We start from the raw sequence: 19,966 nt of genomic DNA, 5'->3' as shown, positions 1-19,966 counted from the left end.
CGCATCATCGTCTTCTAGACATTTCTTTGTTTGTACAATGGTGTTCCACTCAAAGGCATCATTTTGCAAAAATGGACCTATAAGTCCTCGTCAATGTTCTCCTCTAGAGTAGAAGCATGTTACGATCACGCAGACAGCTTCATGCAGTTTCTACGGCACTGTGACGCCTGGAGATTTCGATAAAGTCTGACTAGACATTGCTAGCCTGATGGACGAGTTTCTGCAATATAAAGACGTTTGGAGTAGACTTCTAGTTAGTCAACCGCGAAAAACCTCACAGAACTTCCTGCAGCATCCTTCAACTCGTTCATATACATACTATGAAAAGCAATTGTCCTTTAGTGCTCCCTTGGCGTGCGCAGAAAGTTTCGTTTACGTCTGGAGACTTCTCTCCGTGAAGAACGGGACAGGAGTGCACATAAATTCCACCGAATCATATTCTGAAAATTTCTTAAATGTGTCGACATACGATTCAGGCTTTCAGCATGATGTCCGTTCGTCTCGTTTGGGAAATGGGAACGTCGTGAACTTTTCCCGAGCATTTTTGGTTAGACCGTAAGAATGACACTTCTTTCACATCCAGGTATAAGGAGAGGACACTGTGCTGTTGTAAAAAACGAATTGTGGACACGGTATCGACCAACGCGTGGCGCTATTACACGGTGTGAAGTATGTTTTGGCTGTCGCGATATTTGTTATTACTGTAGGCCGCCTGCCAGCAACACGCTGTCAGCGGGAGAATCGCGTCGAGTGTTTGCTGTCGCCCTGCGGCGGCGGACGGTGCAGCTCAACTGCTACAGCTTGTACGCATTTTCCATTGATCCCGATTTAATTCTTAGCGTAATCCCGCGATAGCAATGGAATCTATGGTGTGAGAAGACTGATGCAATGGAGAAAGGTGACGCATTGTCTTTCTAATGACACAGGTTCTCCGCGGATGCTGTAGATGAACAGGAGAATGCACATGATTGCACAGTAGATTCATGTACTGTTCGCTGGTGAGAGACATTCGAAGACGCAAATGGGCCAGGAGGGTACTACCGACCATGTGGTTTACGAGTGCCCCTTTTCGTTGACGTAGCAGTTATATTAAGACAACAACTTCCAAACAACAACACATACGACTTTTTAAGACACGAAGAGACTTTTGAAACCTTGGACAACCTCGCAAATTAAGGATCACGAAAAGTTCTGACTGCATACCTGAGGGACTTTCGCGATTAGAACCAACCGCTGAACGTGTCCTAGTACCCTAATCCTGTACCGCCTACCGCCTGTGTGTGGACAGGTCGACTTTTTAGCTGGAATCCGCCAGGTGCAGGGCTAAGGGGACCTATTCTCGACTAAGACAGCACCGGATTTGACGTAGGTTAGTCAGTAGTTAGTAGGATTAGTAGTAGATACTAAATTATGAACCTGCAGCGACAAATAATTTTGGCCTGCCCAGTGTCAGCTCGATGAGCAGGGCCTTAAAGTAGGTTTACATCTAGGCTGACACACCTGTAACGCTGCAGGTAGTTAGGAATATTAACAAGTAGGTAGGAAAATTAACAAATAAGTAGTATTGTATAGATTAACAATCCTAAGCCGGCCGGAGTGGCCGTGCGGTTCTAGGCGCTAGTCTGGAACCGAGCGACCGCTCCGGTCGCAGGTTCGAGTCCTGCCTCGGGCATGGATGTGTGTGATGTCCTTAGGCTAATTAGGTTTAATTAGTTCTAAGTTCTAGACGACTGATGACCTCAGAAGTTAAGTCACATGGTGCTCAGAACCATTTGAACAATCCTAATCTGCCTATTAACATGTACTGTGTCACATTGTAGCTCACAAATTAACTGTAATATTGTAACAACTGTAATAGCTGCTAATAACATATAATATTGTATTAACATTAGGATCCACTAATCACTGAGGTGGTGTGTTAATTTGTATAATTATTATTGTTGTTATTGAAATGAAGAATTTTTTGTAACAAAGGGCCAGGAGTGGAAATAAAATAGGAACCACCTGAAAAACATTTCAGGAGGATCGTTTATATTTCTCGATGTATCAATATCCAAATTTTGAGCCACCCTGATAGCAGCGCACGTTAGTATGTCGCTTCCATGGTTCTGGGTGGCACACCGGCAGCAGATCAACCTCGGTGTGGTTTCTATGCGGTCTTCCACATCTTACTACTAGGTGAATACCGAGCTGGTACATATAGCCGGCCGGGGTGGCCTAGCGGTTCTAGGCACTACAGTCTGGAACCGCGCGACCGCTACGGTAGCAGGTTCGAATCCTGCCTCGGGCATGGATGTGTGTCATGTCCTTAGGTTGGTTACGTTTAAGTAGTTCTAAGTTCTAGGAAACTGATGACCTTAGAAGTTAAGTCCCATAGTGCTCAGAGCCATTTTTTTTTTTTTTAGTGAAACGGGTGTGCTAGCTAAGACATCGCATTATTATGCACGCATATACAAAGAAGCCATAGTATTTATAAACACCACAATAATTTTAACAGGAAAGAAGAAGAAAGCTTAAAGTTAGTTAGATAAGATATGGCTGTCGACTTAGTACCAACGATGTGACAATCGATTACTTTTGATCGAGAGTAATGGCATCACTCAAAGAGAGTTTCACTGTCGACACGTGACGAGTGGTGGCGCCCTCTACGCGCTCTATATAAACGGGGCTCCCACGTCCTAGCAGCCATGGCTAGCACACTGGACTCCCATTCGGGAGGACGACGGTTCAATTCCGCGTCCGGCCATCTTGATTTAGGTTTTACGAGATTTCTCTAAATCGCTCCAGTCAAATGCCGGAATGGTTCCTTTGAAGGGGCACGGCCGACTTCCTTCCCCGCCCTTAAATCCGATGAGACCGATAACCTCGCTGTCTAGTCTCCTCACCCAAACAACCCAACCCAGCCCTAGCAGCCAGTCGTTGGCTCACCTCGGAAGATGCTGCCCGCAGTGGGCAACTAAATTTCACTGTATCACAGTTGTTACCATAATTATGCTTTACCATATACAAAAGAAAATTTCCGCTTTTTTACCGAGTGGAAGTTTTATTTGTGTGCACCAAACACGTTTATTTTTCTCCAAGGGACAGTGAAATCTTTCAACTACCCTTGCTCATTCTTCCAAGATTGAAGAATAAAACAGAAAAAGCAGTAACGTAATGTTCATATGCGTTATTAACATTTAAAAATCTTCGAAGCGAAGTAGATGACGCTGAGACAAGTAATTTAATATGACACATGAGGCTGCAAATGTCGGTAAATGTTGAACGTGTGACGTCACCAGATGACGTACCTTGCCGCACGTACAGTCTATCTGTTTGTCGCACCTGATCATCCCAGCACATGTCTTATGTGTTTACACTCAAGCCGGCCGCGGTGGCCGAGCGGTTCTAGGCGCTACAGTGTGGCACCGCGCGACCGCCCAAGCCCAACCGCTGTGCGTGAGGCGATGTAAGTCATCTGGTTGGGTCACATGTTCAGCATTTCTCTTCCATTCTTGGGTTATTTCCCGACATTTGCGACCCTATGTGTCTCATATTAAATTACTCGTCTCGGTGTCATGTGTTTCGCTTCGAGTTCTTTAAACGTTGATAATGATCGTCCGGTATAGGTGCAAAGAACCAGTACTGTTTAATTATACCATCATCGAGCTGTCAATAAAATCAACCCCAACCGTCAAATTCCTACCATCATCATTCAGAACGACCACATGTATGACCGTGAGGAAGGTATGTGCCCGGCACATTCGGTGCAAGGTAAGTGAGAAATTAAATTCATCCCCAAAAGTATCGCTTGAACACTCGTCTCTACAATTATAGAGTATTGCTCGTCATTCTGATATTCTTACCAAGATGAATGAGCGGTCGGAGAGAGAAAGAGAGAAAGAAAGAAAGAACCTTTCTCTCTCTCTCTCTCTCTCTCTCTCTCTCTCTCTCTCTCTCTCTCTCCGACCGCTCACTCATCTTGGAAAGAAAGAGGGAGTGGGGGGGGGGGGGGGGGGGCGGTGCGCGGAGAAAAGCTATGCAATATGTCAAAGATTTGTCTAGTCAGCTCGAAAGCGTTGCAGGAATGTTCAGCATTTTCAGTTAGGTTTACTTACACAAAAACGTATCGAACAAGGTGGCGCAGTAGTTAGCACACTGGACTCGCATTCTGGAGGACGACTGTTCAAACTCGCGTCCGGCCATCCTGATTCAGCTTTTCCGTGATTTCCCAAAACCGCTACAGGTAAAAATGCCGGGATGGTTCCTTAAGGGCACGGCGTACTTCCTTCCCTAATCCGATGGGGCCGATGACCTCGCTGTTTGGTCCCCTCTCCAAATCGACCAACCAACCTACACAAAGACGTGTTGCTTCACTCAATGTCTTCGTGTTAAAAAGTCACAAGTATACATTCCAAGACGAGAGAAGAAACATTCTAATTTCTCCCACATACGTCTAACAAAACATTCATGACAAACCTGGGGCCATTCAGGTTCACACCTAAGTGTTACGATCAGTCCTTACTGCACTCCGTCCGCGAGTGGAACACGAAACTGAAAAAATGATTCTGGTACATTACGTAATCTCTGTGGTAATGACGACGATCTGACCCATTGACACTCACGTGCGATGTACAGTTACAGCAGAGTGCTACTGACTAAGCCGAGGCACACTCGACCGAAGCCGGCCGAGGTGGCCGAGCGGTTCTAGGCGCTACAGTATGGAACTGCGCGACCGCTACGGTCGAAGGTTCGAATGCTGCCTCGGGCATGCATGTTTGTGATGTCCTTAGGTTAGTTAGGTTTACGTAGTTCTAAGTTCTAGTGGATTGATGACCTCAGAAGTTAAGTCCCACAGTGCTCAGAGCCATTTGAACCAACACTCGACCGAGTGCAAATAATAATGGGGGTAAACATGGATAACGAAATTGAACACCGGGCCTGGAGAACAGATGAATAGTGAGCCCGACTGTTACGGCACGACCACCGGTAGGCATGAGTATAACTTTTCCCGAGCGTAAACGACAGACTATAAACGCGTTTGGATGACCCGACTAGGGGAATTGTGCACTTCATTACTAGATGTGGTCCTTAGCCCGCCCCCTTACAGAAAATGGGGAGACCAGCAACAGGAGTCTGTGCATTGTTTAGGGCACTGGACTGGGAGAATCATGATTCAGATCCGCGCGTGGCCATTCTGGTTTCCATTTTCCGTGATTTCCCTAAATCATTTCAGGCTAATTCTTAAATGGTTCCTTCGAAAGAATACGGCCAATTTCCTTCTCCCTCCCTAGCCAATCCGGGTTTGAACTCGGTCTCTAATGACGTATTTGTCGATGGAATCTTAAACTTCTTTCTTCCTTCCGAGCGACAGGTCTCTGTGATTGTGGTGAAATCAGAGTGGTACTTCATTGTAATTTACAGCACATAGAAAGGAGGAATGAACTGGATGATTTGGACTGTGACAGAATTCGTCAAACTACCGAAGTTTGGAAGTTACTGAACTCTGCTGCGAACAGGATATCAAGAGCACTGCGGTATATATTTTACAATGGCAAACATTGGGGTACTGATGCCAAAGTACAGACCAATATATCTTGTTACCAAATGGGTCATGATCAGCGTGGCTTGGAGTGTGTGCCTACAGGAATAACAGCAGCAGCAGCAGCAGCAGCAGCAGGAGCAGAACACCCTCCCGGAGGAGTTTAACGGGGGAACAGCGATAAGGAAAGCTAATCTGACATTATAAGTTCGGAAGGAAATTGTTGGATACCCCAGCTGGATACATTCCTTCCCACGTCCATGTGTTCCGGGTTGCCTACTCCCCAGGCAAGGCAAAGGCAGCGCAAGTCTTGGCGGTTGTTAAACAGTGGTCGCCTCCGTACAGTGGTCGCCTCCGGCGAAGGAACTATCTACTTTGCCACACCTTCAGCAGACACCAACAATGGACGGCCACGTAGCGTTATAACCTGTGCATTCTGTAGTCGCATCCTACAGTCAACAAATGTGTTCCGTAGTTGACAGTTGCAGTTGCGAAATTAGCTGCAAGTGCAGTAAATTACTGCAATAATGCAATATGCCGTGTTAGCAAACAGATTTGTTACTAGAACCACAGCAGCCCTAGTCTTGCACTGTTTTTAAGTCATTGGAGGACATTACTTCGGGGGATAATTTGTCACGGACTAAGTTTCTGATGCATGGAGTACTTGTGCACCATGGTACATGTCAAGATATTTTGTGAGTTATAATAAATATTACTTATTTTACTAAGACTAATTTATTTGTGTAGCATTTGTAGACTTAGAGAAAGCTTTTAACAATGTTGACTGGAATACTCTTTCACATTCTGAAGGTGGCAGGGGTAAAGTACAGGGAGAGAAAGGCTATTTACAATTTGTACAGAAGCCAGATAGCAGTTATAAGAGTCTAGGGGCATGAAAGGGAAGCAGTGGTCGGGAAGGGAGTGAGACAGGGTTGTAGCCTATTCCCGATGTTATTCAAACTGTATATTGAGCAGCCAGTAAAGGAAACAAAAGAAAAATTCGGAGTAGGAATTAAAATCTAGGGAGAAGAAATTAAAACTTTGAGGTTCGCCGATGAAATTGTAATTCTGTCAGAGACAGCAAAGGACCTGCAAGAGCAGCTGAACGGATTGAAAGGAGGATATTAGATGAACATCAACAGAAGCAAAACGAGGATAATGGAATGTAGTCGAATTAAATCGGGTGATGCTGCGGGAATTAGATTAGGAAATTAGACGCTTAAAGTAGTAAAGGAGTTTTGCTATTTGGGGAGCAAAATAACTCACGATGGTCGAAGACTAGAGGATATAAAATGTAGACTGGCAATGGCAAGGAAAGCGTTTCTGAAGAAGAGAAATTTGTTAACATCAAGTATAGATTTAAGTGTCAGGAAGCCGTTTCTGAAAGTATTTGTATGGAGTGTAGCCATGTATGGAAGTGAAAAGTGGACGATAAATAGTTTAGACAAGAAGAGAATAGAAGCTTTCGAAATGTGGTGCTACAGAAGAATGCTGAGGATTAGATGGGTAGATCACATAACTAATGAGGAAGTATTGAACAGAATTGGGGAGAAATTTGTGGCACAACTTGACTAGAAGAAGGGATCGGTTGGTAGGACATATTCTGAGGCATCAAAGGATCTCAAATTTAGCGTTGGACGGCAGCGTGGAGGGTAAAAATTGTAGAAGGAGACCAAGAGATGAATACACTAAGCAGATTCAGAAGGATGTAGGTTGCAGTAGGTACTGGGAGATGAAGAAGCTTGCACAGGATAGAGTAGCATGGAGAGCTGCATCAAACCAGTCTCTGGACTGAAGACCACAACAACAACAACAACAACAACAACAGCAGTTTCAGAACACTACACTGCAGCAGTCGTAAAGGTGAACGTAGCTCAACGGAAGTAGAGAACACAGCACAAAAGACATGATGTGTCAGAATGGAATGCTGATGACTATGCTAGCAATAAATGTAATATGTTCATTCAGAGCACACAATTGTTTTTATTGTACACAGAAAATAGGGATTGGAACCCAAATCGTAGTGCAAAGGCTAGAATCCTGCTAAGCAATAATAGTAGTTTAACATAGGTGTGAACACAGATGTAGAAAACTGCACGGTCAGTAACCTTGAGAAATTTTAAGATTGCTGATTCTGATTACCATTCTAACGGAATAAGGACGGAGGATCCTGTGGAATTGGGTTTGCTTTCACTTTTACTTCACTCCTCTTGCTCTCTTTCATTTCTACATTCTTCTGTTGACAACGCTGTACAGCTTAATGATACGGCTTGTCATTCAAGAGCATTTCGTCTCTGCCATACCGCCGAAGTCTTGAGTTTCAGTTGTTGTGTAAGTATATCTGCGGTCTTTCCTGCGGTCTGACATCAGAAGCGCAGGTCCAGTTTCATGGCCACTTTCCTCTCCTGGTCTGACGTCTCTCGATTTTTATCTTTTATTTATTTATTTACTTATTTATTGTGGAGTATATGCAAAGCTTCGTGTCCTGACACCATTTTCCTACGACGAAATAAATCTCGCCAAGATATCTGCGTCCGATGAGGTTCGTGCGATACCTGCTGTAGTAAACAGAGTGCACTAAAGTTTCTTATAAGATATTAAATCTCCTGTAGTATACGGCATTGTACATTACCTCCGCTGAACTTAAGGCGCGCGGGCATTGATTGTCCTTGTTGGACCTGGCATTACAAAGCTTTCAGTGGCGCAGGATTATTTACAGAACCGTAAGTTCCTATTCCAGAGTGGTTGTATTTCGACTCTTGTTAGTTAAAATTTGTGTGCAAGCTTTTCAATGACCCTCAGTATCCAATGTCTTACTGAAAAGAAATACAAAATATGCCAAACCGCCTTAGAATCATAAAACGGTGGCGTCAGATACAACAGTAATAAGTAAACAAATTGTACCTTGGAAGACTCGCTAGTCGTACAAACACAGGCATGTGGTAACTCTTGATATGCAAAGTATATGAAGTTATGCGGAAGTGGTACTCGTGGTTCATTTCCTGTCTGCAGTTACTAATTGACTAGTGATCAACCTAACAGTAATGTATGGAACGGATGAATGATGAAACTCACTATGTAAGTCAGTTGCGTAGTCACTTATGCTCGAGGACATTGTAAAATCACGCACCATGTCTCAGGACATCGCCTTCCTCTGATGCGTCAGATGCGTAGATACACTATTTGGCCAAGAGAACACGCACGTAGAGAGGATTCGGGACTGGCTTCACGTAAGGCGCCTTCCAACCAGGTAGTTCATACTTTCCACGGACAAACAGCAACGGGTATTGTACAAAATACATAGAAATACTTCCCTTGCGACGAGTAAATAACTAGTCGCTTGTGCGGTAGATTTCATGCAACATGTGGCACCAACAATCGAATAAATAATTAAATTAATGCACACAAATATAGATTGGCCGTATCAGAAAACAAGCTGTGAACTACTTCTGCAACAATTTCAATGTACGGTTGCTACACCGTTTCAGCCACTTTTTGTTTGTCTTGTATGAAAACTTATTTCTGAACAAAATAAGGCAATATTTATCATAGATGCCATAGTTTAAGCATTATGCTAACCGAGACAGAGCAAGGTGCGTTTTACCAAATTTCACGCAGCAAATAATAAACCGTGACTCCTCTCTTTTGTTGCAGTGTTGTGTAACCGTAAATCCCACAAAAATGAAACGCTATTGGAAGGTACAAATAAAAAAAAACTGTCGTAATGTTTCCAGTAGAATGCAATGATACAGGCCGTTAGCCTTGCACGCAATGACACTGAATTGCAACACACGACACACATAATCTTATCTGGCTCATATTATCTTTCTAGGTCACCCGTTCCCAAGGCGCTAGCTTTTATTTCAGAGGTAACTGTACCGGACGCAACGAAGTCTACTTAAAAAAAAAAAAAAATAGGTTCCGGAGTGTGAAGATCATCGTCGGCAGGCCGATAACTTTATGCGGGTGAAAAAGATGTAAACAACAGAAAGTAGTTAGTGGAAGAGGTGCAGAAATATAAATGAATTACGATGGTCAGAAACTAAATACAGTTTTGAGTTATTTCGTGTGAATCTTTGTCACGGCGAAGTCGTCAAGGTACTAGATCAGTTGGATACAAAAGAGAAAAAGGCGTCACTAAGGGACTTCCCGAAGGAATCGAGGAAGCATACGCCTGCTGTGGCAGTAGTGCGATAACCAGGCAAAAGATCGAGGCACCTATTTCTCAGTTTTTTTCCCACAGCTTTACAGCAAAGAATGGCATAGCACAGCAGAGTTCATTACAGAATTTTACCTCTAAATCTTATTAAATTTTATATACGAGAGTCATCCAGAAAGTAAGATCCGATGGGTCGCGAAATGGACACCACAGTGAAAACCCGATTAAGCTTTCCACAGATATGTTGGGTAGTGTCTCTAGTATGACCGCCGATCGCATCAAAACGCTCTTTTCAGTCGTGAGCGCACAGTGAGCGAGTAAAGGTGCCTATAACAAGGATGTCTCCCGCCAAGTAGGAGGGCCGTCTGAGAGGCTTCGCGTTAATGAAAGATGCCCACCTAACACAGCTGATACGCCCTTCCTTCTTCATGGCAATTCCCAGCCGCAATCTGCAGGGCAGGGGCAGTGAAGACGCTCCTGCAGCCTTTTCGATGGGAAGTGTTCCATCAGCCACAAAACAGCCCTAATTGGCTCGTCCTGAGTATCATCTCTGTTCGTATGAAACGCTTGAGACGAAGACAAGACTTGGGCGCAGACTATGCGCTATAGCGCAGCGTAGAGAATTGTCGGAAAGCACAGGCGGCTGCCTTCTACGACGATGGTGCTGGAAATTTGGTATAACGCTTCGACAAATGTCTAAGTTGGAGCGGCGACTAGGTAGGGAAGAAACTTCCTGGCAGATTAAAACTGTGTGCTGGACCGAGACTCGAACTCGGGACCTTTGCCTTTCGCGGGCAAGTGCTCTACCAACTCAGCTACTCAAGCACGACTTGCGCCCCGTCTCCACAGCTTTACTTCTACCAGTACCTGGTCTCCTACCTTCCAAACTTTACAGAAGCTCTCCTGCGAACCTTGCAGAACTATCACTACTGAAAGAAAGGATATTGCGGAGACATGGCTTAGCCACAGCCTAGTGTATGTTTCCAGAATGAGATTTTCACTCTGCAGCGGAATGTGCGGTGATATGAAACTTCCTGGCAGATTAAAACTGTGTGCCGGACCGAGACTCGAACTCGAACACGTTAATTAACTCGGAAACGGCGCAACCTACACTGTAACACCGTCAGAACCACCACCCTCCCGCCCCTCCCTGCATAATTAGTGTAATCTTATCTTTGAGATTCCTACGGGAACAACATCTATGGGGATATTATAGGACACTTCGCAAAAGGCTGCTTGTTGAAACTTTCGAGGGATAGTTTTCATCGATCTTCAAACATCTGACAGTTCAGGTTTCTCTGCATCTTCTTGACACTTTTCCATGAATAAAATTGACTCACTCATATTGTAGTCATAGGATATTACAGTTGTTTGTTTATTGAAGTGCACAGCCGGCCGCGGTGGCCGAGCGGTTCTAGGCGCTACAGTCTGGAACCGCGCGACCGCTACGATCGTAGGTTCAATTCTTGCCTCGGGCATGGGTGTGTGATGTCCTTAGGTTAGTTAGTTTTAAGTAGTTCTAAGTTCTAAGGGACTGATGACCTCAGAAGTTAAGTCCCATAGTGCTTAGAACCATTTGAACCGTATACATATACATATCTTCATATTTTTTATTAGTGTGTGGCGACTTATCCCGCGCTTGTACAAACACAGTTAAATGATGCTTCTCTCTGATGCACTTTCAATGCTCGCACAACTTCACTCACAAACACCATATATAACTGCGCGTTCAACTGGCTAGTTTAATGGCATAAATATATCACGAACGTTCTATCTCGGAACTGATTTGCAATAGGACATTTGTCCACATGAAGTTGTTTGCTACAAATGAGCGTTCTTGTCGTATCACTAAACATTGTACATTTCTCCTGGTACAACCTGTATACTCATAGGCACGGCCCTCGGAACAAGCCCTCGGAACATCAGTGTTTTGATTTTGCTGTTCTTCAAACAATAGTACAACTGTCAATGAAGGACGAAAAAGAAAAGGAGCGCGCAAGGCTAGAATATAACGTGTCCTCAACGTCGAGGTCAACTGAGACAGAACATTTGTTCCGTTAATGAAGAGAGGGTCAAGAAAGCGGCCGTTGTTCAAAATGGTTCAAATGGCTCTGAGCACTACGGGACTTAACATCTGAGGTCATCAGTACTCTAGAACTTATAACTGCTTAAACCTAACAAACCGAAGGACAACACACACATCCATGCCCGAGGCAGGATTCGAACCTGCGAACGTAGCAGACTGAAGCGCCTAGAACCGCTCGGCCACTCGGCCGGCGTGGCCGTTGTTGTTTAAGAATAGTCATCGTAAGACAGCAGAATGGCGCTCTCCGCGGAACTCACGAACTTCGAACGTCGTCAGGTGATTGGGTATTACTTGTCATACGTCTGTACGCGAGATTTCCACACTGCTAAACATCCCTTGGTCCACTATTTCCGATGTGATAGTGAAGTGGGTACGTGAAGGGGTACGTATTGGACAAAAGCGTACTAGCCGATCTCGTCTGTTGACTGACAAGAGACCGCCGACAGTTGAAGAGGGTTGTAATGTGTAATAGGCAGACATCTATCCAGACCAACACACAGGAATTCCATTCTGCATCAGGATCCACTGCAAGTACCATGGCAGTTAAGCGGCAGGTGAGAAAAGTTGCCGGTAAATGCCAAACGACGCCTCGCTTGGTGTAAGGATCGTAAACATTGGACGACTGAACAGTAGAAAAACGTTTTGTGGAATGACGAATTACGGTACACTATGTAGCGATCCGATGGCAGGGTGTGGGTATGGCGAAAGCCCAGTGAACGTTATCTGTTAGCGTGTGTAGTGCCATCTGTAAAATTCGGAGGCGGTGGTGTTACCGTGTGGTCGTGTTTTTCATGGAGGCGACTTGCAACCCTTGTTGCTTTGCGTGGCACTATCACAGCACAGGCCTACATTGATGTTTTAAGCACCTTCTTGCTTCCCACTGTTGAAGAGCAATTCGGGGATGGCGACTGCATCTTCAACGAGATCGAGCACCTATTCATAATGTACGGCCTGTGGCGGAGTGGTCATACGACAATAACATCCCTGTAATGGCTTGGCCTGCACAGACCCCTGACCTACAGAACAGCTCTGGGATGTTTTGGAACGCCGACTTGGTGCCAGGCCTCACCGACCGACATCGATACCTGTCCTCAGTGCTGCACTCCGTGAAGAATTGGCTGCCATTCCGCAAGAAACTTTCCAGCACTTGGTCGAACGTAAGCGTTCGAGAGTGGAAGCTGTCATCAAGGCTAAGGGGGGGAGGGGGGCGGGGGAGGGGGTAACACCATTACACCATATTGAATTCCAGCATTACCGATGGAGGGCGCTACGAACTTTTAAGTCACTTTCAGCCAGGTGTCCGGATACGTTTGATCACACAGTGTATGCAGGCCGTCTTTGACCAATGCCAAGACGTTTAGTGCTCCTCCGTAAAATGCATTATTACGCACCTAATCACGTACTATGTATCCTCCTCCGTGCAGCAATTTTTACAGACGTAAGTGTAGTTGCAAGTTTGTTACCGACAGTCTGATCCTTAAGCGCAGAACTTGGGCGGTCGGCGTTGTACAAGCCAAACCAGAGACACAAAAAAGTACGACAGGCTAGTGGACGGAACCGCAAAGCATGTTTCTCGTTTTTCGCTTTCGTTACATGAAATAACGCACGAAATTGGACACTTGCAACTTTTTTCTACTCGGAACAGCTTGTGATTTCGCCAGTGAAGTGTATCGATAAAACTGTGAATGCAATTATTGTGCGGCATAACTGTTCAGATAATAACGGGCGGCACTTTTAGAGTTCGGTTCTTCTTAGTCGTCTGAGATTCCTTCCTCGCCCTTGGATCTTTTTTATGTTTGTGCAGAGCTTGTTCGTGTTTGCTCGTAACATTATGCTACCAAGTTCGTGGACACAAATTGCTCGAAAGACTTCGGATAAAACTCACAAACAAACAAAAAACTAACTTGTTCTATAGGAAATCTGCAGAGCTAGCATCTATGAAAGACATCTGGGAACTGCTGCTCCATAGCGTATTTAGCAGCTTTTAGTGAACCGGAACTGAATCGAGAGAACTGCGATGGCACGGAAAACATTCTGCCTCTACTTGATTGTCCTTGTTCGGGCACCGTAAAAACGTAACGATAACTCATGGAACGAAGATTTATAACAGCCTGGCAGGACGTTCTATGAAAAAAAGTAGCTAGTTTTCCAGTCTGTGGGAAACTGCGACAATATCAATGTTATGTAGCTATGAACAGTAATGAAGAAACCACCATCACGAAGTCCAGTAACATCTAACAACGCCGTTTGTCAAACAGTGCCGTGAAGAATGACAAACTATTAACTGGTCATTTCAATAACAGCACCGAGGATAGTACGATATGTGGAACGGTATAATTGGACATACTTTCCCGTATTTATTGAACGTCAATAAATCTTTATCTTTCAAATTTCATCTTTTGACAGTGTTGCCTTTTTATACCCTACATTTATTTCATTCATTGAGTAGAGTCTGCCCAATAATAGCTTTGTTTCATTTCTTTCAAGTCAGCTGCATTTTAAAAAGCCATTTACTCATTCCGCCGCATTTTTTAGTCTTTTATATTGTGCAATAGTAACAACCAATTCAATACGAAAGGTGTCACGCGACGACGATGAATTTACGAGATTTATTTTCCAAATTTCATATTTAGCTACAAAAGGAATTTACGGTACTGCAGTGCCTGTGTTATTGAAAATTACGATGCAATGTTCCTTCGAACACCCACGCATGTCCGAAGGACCAGGCACTGCGGCGACTACCGCCGTTGTGAAATGCACTGCTCGCGATAGGTGGGAAATCCGGTTCAAGCCACGGTCCGGCACAAAGTTTCATTGTCGTCATTCCGTTATACAGCTAATGGTAGTCCACATTCGCAACTGCAAATATATTTCGCGTATAAAATGATATTTAGCCGTGAAGACAGAATAATACTGCTTCACTTACACACTCATTCTTTGAAGCATTATGACGTCTTGCAGTAAGATGAATACAAATAATTTCTAACTGCAATTTAGCACGTTACCGACCACCTCGCAAAACATCAATTCACTTTCGTCTATGGCGTCGATCGGCTCTGACGTCAACATTTGTTCGTTCCTGCTCGTTTCTGAATCGCGTTGTGCTCTTTCGAGGCCTGTGCTATGAATCTTGTGGACAGCAATATATGTCTACGGCAATCTACGAATGAGAGAACTGTGATGTCTTTCGCGCTTCCTGAAAAATATGTAATGCTACATTGATAATTTTCATGTTATACCCGTCTATTTACAACTGAATGTAACGAATTTTATTATCCAATACGCGTTCCGTCTTTATTTTTTGAAAGACAACGCCAATGGTCCGATATATATTGTTTCACAATTCATGTTAGACCATTCTATAGATTGCAGAGTGGACTTAGTAGATCAAGTTTTACACACGAACCCATGTCCAGGAACGTCATCCAATGACGATACAGAGCGTCATAGGCGCCGGCTGCTATAAATGTATGTACCGGATGATCAAAAAGTCAGTATAAAATTGAAAACTTAATAAACCACCGAATTAATCACAAAAGAAACACGAGTAAATAATAAAACTGTACGTGATGTATCGGTTAAGCGACAAGTCAGAAGCTCATAGGCCATAAGTTAATGGAAGTGCTATGTGTGATACGTAGTGTTCCACGTACCTGCTGGCGTCTGTTACGAGGAGCGGTTGCTGACCTCGGACTCTACTGGTATCAGTTCCCCGGCGCAACCGGAACACGTAACCAGATACCCTGCACAGAGCAGCAGAGACCATAACAGTCCACAAGTGCAATGTCTTACGCAACTCACACGAGTCCAACTGTAAATTTTTCTTTAGCGAGACGAAACAAATCATTGAAGTCACATTTTTTTCCGACCTGTTCTCGTCGAAAGAGGACCTACTAAATTATTTTTTCGATTGTGATACGGAAATGAATGGATTCTTCTAGCGAACCAACGCAGCGGTTAAGCTGCTGGACTCTGACTCGGTAGAACAGGGTTCATGTCCGAATTTACGTCTTCTATGGCTTCACCAAAGTGCTGATGACAAACACCATAACGATTGCTTTGAAAAAGGACACAACAGATTTCATTTCCTACCGTTCGTCTCTAATGACCTCGACGTCGACAAAACGTTAAATTCCATCCTGTCTTTCTTCCTAAATAACTGTCAAGGAACTCAGTTTAACGCGGTGTGCAGAAACAACGGGCGCGGATTGTCACAAGAAGATTTCTGTGTTAGTAATATCAACCGGTGTAGCTCGGTATCTCTGTGGGTAAGTTCCAAATAGGGGTCCGTTCTTCAATCTCCAGTCGGTCTGGGATGTTTTCTGTCACTTGTCACTTATCTCAACCGTGGCAATAGTTTGTGTGTTTGAAACACGCCGAATTGCACCTTGATTCGAAGTCCACTTGAAACTCAAGCTGATGTATCAATAAATCTGATCGTCGTCGGATTCTCTTCTGCGTGACCAAGAACACCCTGTTCAAAGTCTGCGGAGCACCACATCCAACTCTCCTAGGCGAAAAATTGTTACTTTCGCAACTGTCGATGCAATCTGACGAAAATGTCTTTGAGATCAAAATGGTTCAAATGGCTCTGAGCACTGTGGGACTCAACTTCTGAGGTCATTAGTCCCGTAGAACTTAGAACTAGTTAAACCTAACTAACCTAAGGACATCACACACATCCATACCCGAGGCAGGTTTAGAACCTGCGACCGTAGCGGTCTCGCAGTTCCAGACTGCAGCGCCTAGAACCGCTCGGCCACTTCGGCCGGCTGTCTTTAAGATCAATTACAATGGGGACTGACGGTCGCGCCCTCTTCTCAGTTGGTGTGCGTACTGTTCAGTGGGAGATTTGAAAGTAATCGGATGTTTAAACTTATTTTATATTTATACGGTATATTTCCAGACAAGGGTTTCTTGTCGAAAGCTCATCTACTGCGTCCCGTCTACAACCCCCAATAAGCCTGTAACGGAAACTGTTGAACACACTGTATACATTTTCGTCATGGCGGGTACCACAGAAATGAATTTATTGAAAGAAGCTGGCATTTTCCACTTTCGCTTTAATAATTTTATTAGTTCTGAACTAGCTTCAGCCTTATAGCCCATTCTCGAGTAATTCTGAGCTTCTGTACCGCACGTACGTAACAGTGCATAACAATAATCCGCGACCGTCAATAAAGTTTCCTATTAAATCTGTGGGTCAGTGCGTAACGTAAACTGTCTTCCGCACCGCACATCGCTAAGAATTCACTGATTCTGGACACAGCTGCTACAGTGTGCTTCGCCCACGCGACGGGAACTCCGAGGACGAACACATGGACAACTGGTAAACAACAATTTACACTCTACGAGGGAGTACTCAAAAAAAGGACTAATTTTTTTAAAAACTATATATTTTCAAATTGTTTACAAAACAACCCTATCGCCTTCAAAATACTCTCCATTACAAGTGATAAATTTGTCCAACCAGTGCTTCCACCGTTCGAAACATTTTTTGTAGTTATCTTTAGAAATGGCTGATAGCTCCTCCCTCGTTTTCTTCTTGAGTTATGCAGTGTTGTCAAATCGGTGTCCTTTCATGCCTCTTTCCATGCAAGGAAGTACGAAAACGTCTCACGGAGCCAGGTCAGGCGAGTAAGCTGGGTGGGGCAGCGTAACCATGCCATTTTTAGCCAAACTAGACGCTCCTTTTGTTTGTCAGTCAGAGTCCGAGGAACGATCTTGGAGCCGGTCGGAGTGGCAGTGCGTTTATAGGCGCTTCGGCATGGGGCCGCGTGACCGCTACGGTCGCAGTTTTGAATCCTGCCTCGGGCATGGCTGTGTGTGATGTCCTTACGTTAGTTAGGTTTAAGTAGTTCTAAGTTTCAGGGGACTGATGACCTCAGATGTTAAGTCCCATAGTGCTCTGAGCCATTTGAACCATTTTTTGAACAATCTTGGCAGCACCCCTTTTCGTTCCCAAATCTTCCATTAAAAGTCGCTGAACCGAGCTCTAAGATAATCCACTAATCTCAAATAGTTGACCAGTTGTCTGTCGATGGACTGTGAGCACAAGCTCACGAAGGTTTTTTCGTCGATTCGGGCAGTTGATGGACAGAACGAGGTTTGCCATTAATCGAAATGTCGCCATTTTTAAATCGAGCAAACCACTCGTACATTTGAGTTTTCCCCATAGCATCATCTTGGTAAGCTGTTGCCAACATTACAACAGCTTCAACAGTATTTTACTGAGTATAAAGCAAAATTTCACAGCTGCACGTTGTTCAGTTAAACTTGCCGTCATAAAAAGCGCAGCAAGAAGAAAACAGCGACAGCAAAAACAGTCACTGCGGATGAACGGAAGAAACCCTTGGCACCCAGAAGACACTGTCTGGTTCAGGTGCCAGTGTAACATCGTTCACGTACACAACTTGGTCGTGGTATGTAAGTGATTAGACTGGCAATTGCGTGTGACAGGTAAAGCGGACAACAAAGTACATTAGTACTGTTCGTGGTTAGTGTTGTTATCAGGCCTGGTAGGGTAAATAATGCGCACGAACAGCACCAGATTATGAGTGGTTGCTGTGAAGGACACACAGGCCGCGAGTTCGTGTGAGTCAACTTTATCAGAACCTGACGGCTTGAAAGGGGCCTCAGTGTGGGTTCCATTTCGTCGGCTGGTTGAATCGTTCAGTACCCAGATTTGCATGCGAGTGTGGCCCGATGTTGCACTGCATGAGAACGTGGAGGTAGGCATACTCGTTAAGGCTATGGCCGGCCACATCTATTATAAGGGAGCAGCGCCATATTGTGCATCAAGCATATTGTAACCCTTTCGCATCTGCACCTACCGTCCGAAAACAAATAATGGACTGACTCTGTGCAAAATTGATTGTCATTCCGCACCTTTGGTCAAGAAACTAGTTGTTGTTGTTATTGTTGTTGTTGTAGTGGTCTTCAGTCCTGAGGCTGGTTTGATACAGCTCTCCATGCGACTCTATCCTGTGCAAGCTTCTTCATCTCCCAGTACTTACTGCAACCTACATCCTTGTAAATCTGCTTAGTGTATTCATCTCTTGGTCTCCCTCTACGATTTTTACCCTCCACGCTGTCCTCCATGCTAAATTTGTGATCCCTTAATGCCTCAGAACATGTCCTAGCAACCGGTCCCTTCTTCTTGTCAAGTTGTGCCACAAACTCCTCTTCTCCGCAATTGAATTCAATACCTCGTCATTAGTTATGTGATCTACCCACCTAATCTTCAGCATCCTTCTGTAGCACCACATTTCGAAAGCTTCTATTCTCTTCTTGTCCAAACTATTTATCGACCATGTTTCACTTCCATACAGAATTACAGTGTCATCGGCGAACATCAAAGTTTTTATTTCTTCTCCATGGATTTTAATACCTACTCCGTGAAACTAGTAGCAGCCCGAAATGTGAATTACATGCGTGGGTTGTCGTTTAACACCACAACACAAACGGCTGCGTTTAGGATGGTGCTGTGACCGAGAAGCACGGACTGCTGATGAATCACGTCGCATTGTCTAGAGATGAATCGTTGCTCTGCATTACCGCAGATGACCACTGTCGGCGAATATAGTGGGATCTTAAGAGAGGTCACATTCTTCCAATGTAATGGAGAGGCAGAGCTGTGTTTCACGTCATGGTGTGGAAAACCATCGGGTATGAGCAGGCTGTCACAACGGTACGGTCACGGACATCTTGCGTCCTTATGTGTTACTTCTCGTTCAACGATATCGTGCTGCCATTTTTCAACAGGAGAATGGCCGTCCGCACACGGGATGGGCGTCTATGAATTGTCGATGTGATGTTGACATATTCTTGTGGCCAGCAAGATGCGCTGATCTGTTACCAATAGGACATGTGTGCGATCGGCTCAGACCTCAACTCCGTCTCAGGATCAGTATCGAGTATATCATTTACAACAACTGTTTGCCTTAGGAGAGGATACAGCGGCTTTATGACATCCCTCCCTCTCGAATCATAGCAAGTATCTGGGCAGAACTGGTGCAAAGTCACGTCGTACTGTCAAGTTTTTTGTATGAGGGGCAGTCAAATGAAAACCGAACACTATTTACAAGGGTACCATGGAACGGTTCCATTACCGAGCGAGGTGGCGCAGTGGTTATACTGCCAAGTTCTTTACATGAGGGGCAGTCAAATGAAAACCCAATACCCTTCACAAGGGTACCAT

At 44.5% G+C, this 19,966-nt stretch overlaps 1 protein-coding gene across 4 annotated transcripts in view; it reads right to left on the bottom strand.

The window, feature by feature from the left end:
• The window catches only part of LOC126297882 (nuclear hormone receptor FTZ-F1 beta), a 374,623-nt gene that overhangs the window by 78,838 nt on the left and 275,819 nt on the right, over positions 1–19,966 (bottom strand). The window contains exon 1 of one of the 4 annotated variants that reach the window (XM_049989177.1): positions 15,420–15,469. The exons of the other annotated variants lie outside the window; for them this stretch is intronic. The gene's annotated coding sequence lies outside the window, so the exon portion shown is untranslated. Of the gene's footprint in view, positions 1–15,419; positions 15,470–19,966 lie in introns of those variants that run through there. 4 annotated transcript variants of the gene reach the window in all.

This window comes from Schistocerca gregaria, chromosome X, assembly GCF_023897955.1.
Source record: "Schistocerca gregaria isolate iqSchGreg1 chromosome X, iqSchGreg1.2, whole genome shotgun sequence".
In the NCBI taxonomy this organism is placed as follows: Eukaryota; Metazoa; Arthropoda; class Insecta; order Orthoptera; family Acrididae; genus Schistocerca; species Schistocerca gregaria.
The sequence above is the reverse complement of the archived record's forward strand: the minus strand, read 5'-3'. Positions and strand labels throughout refer to the sequence as shown.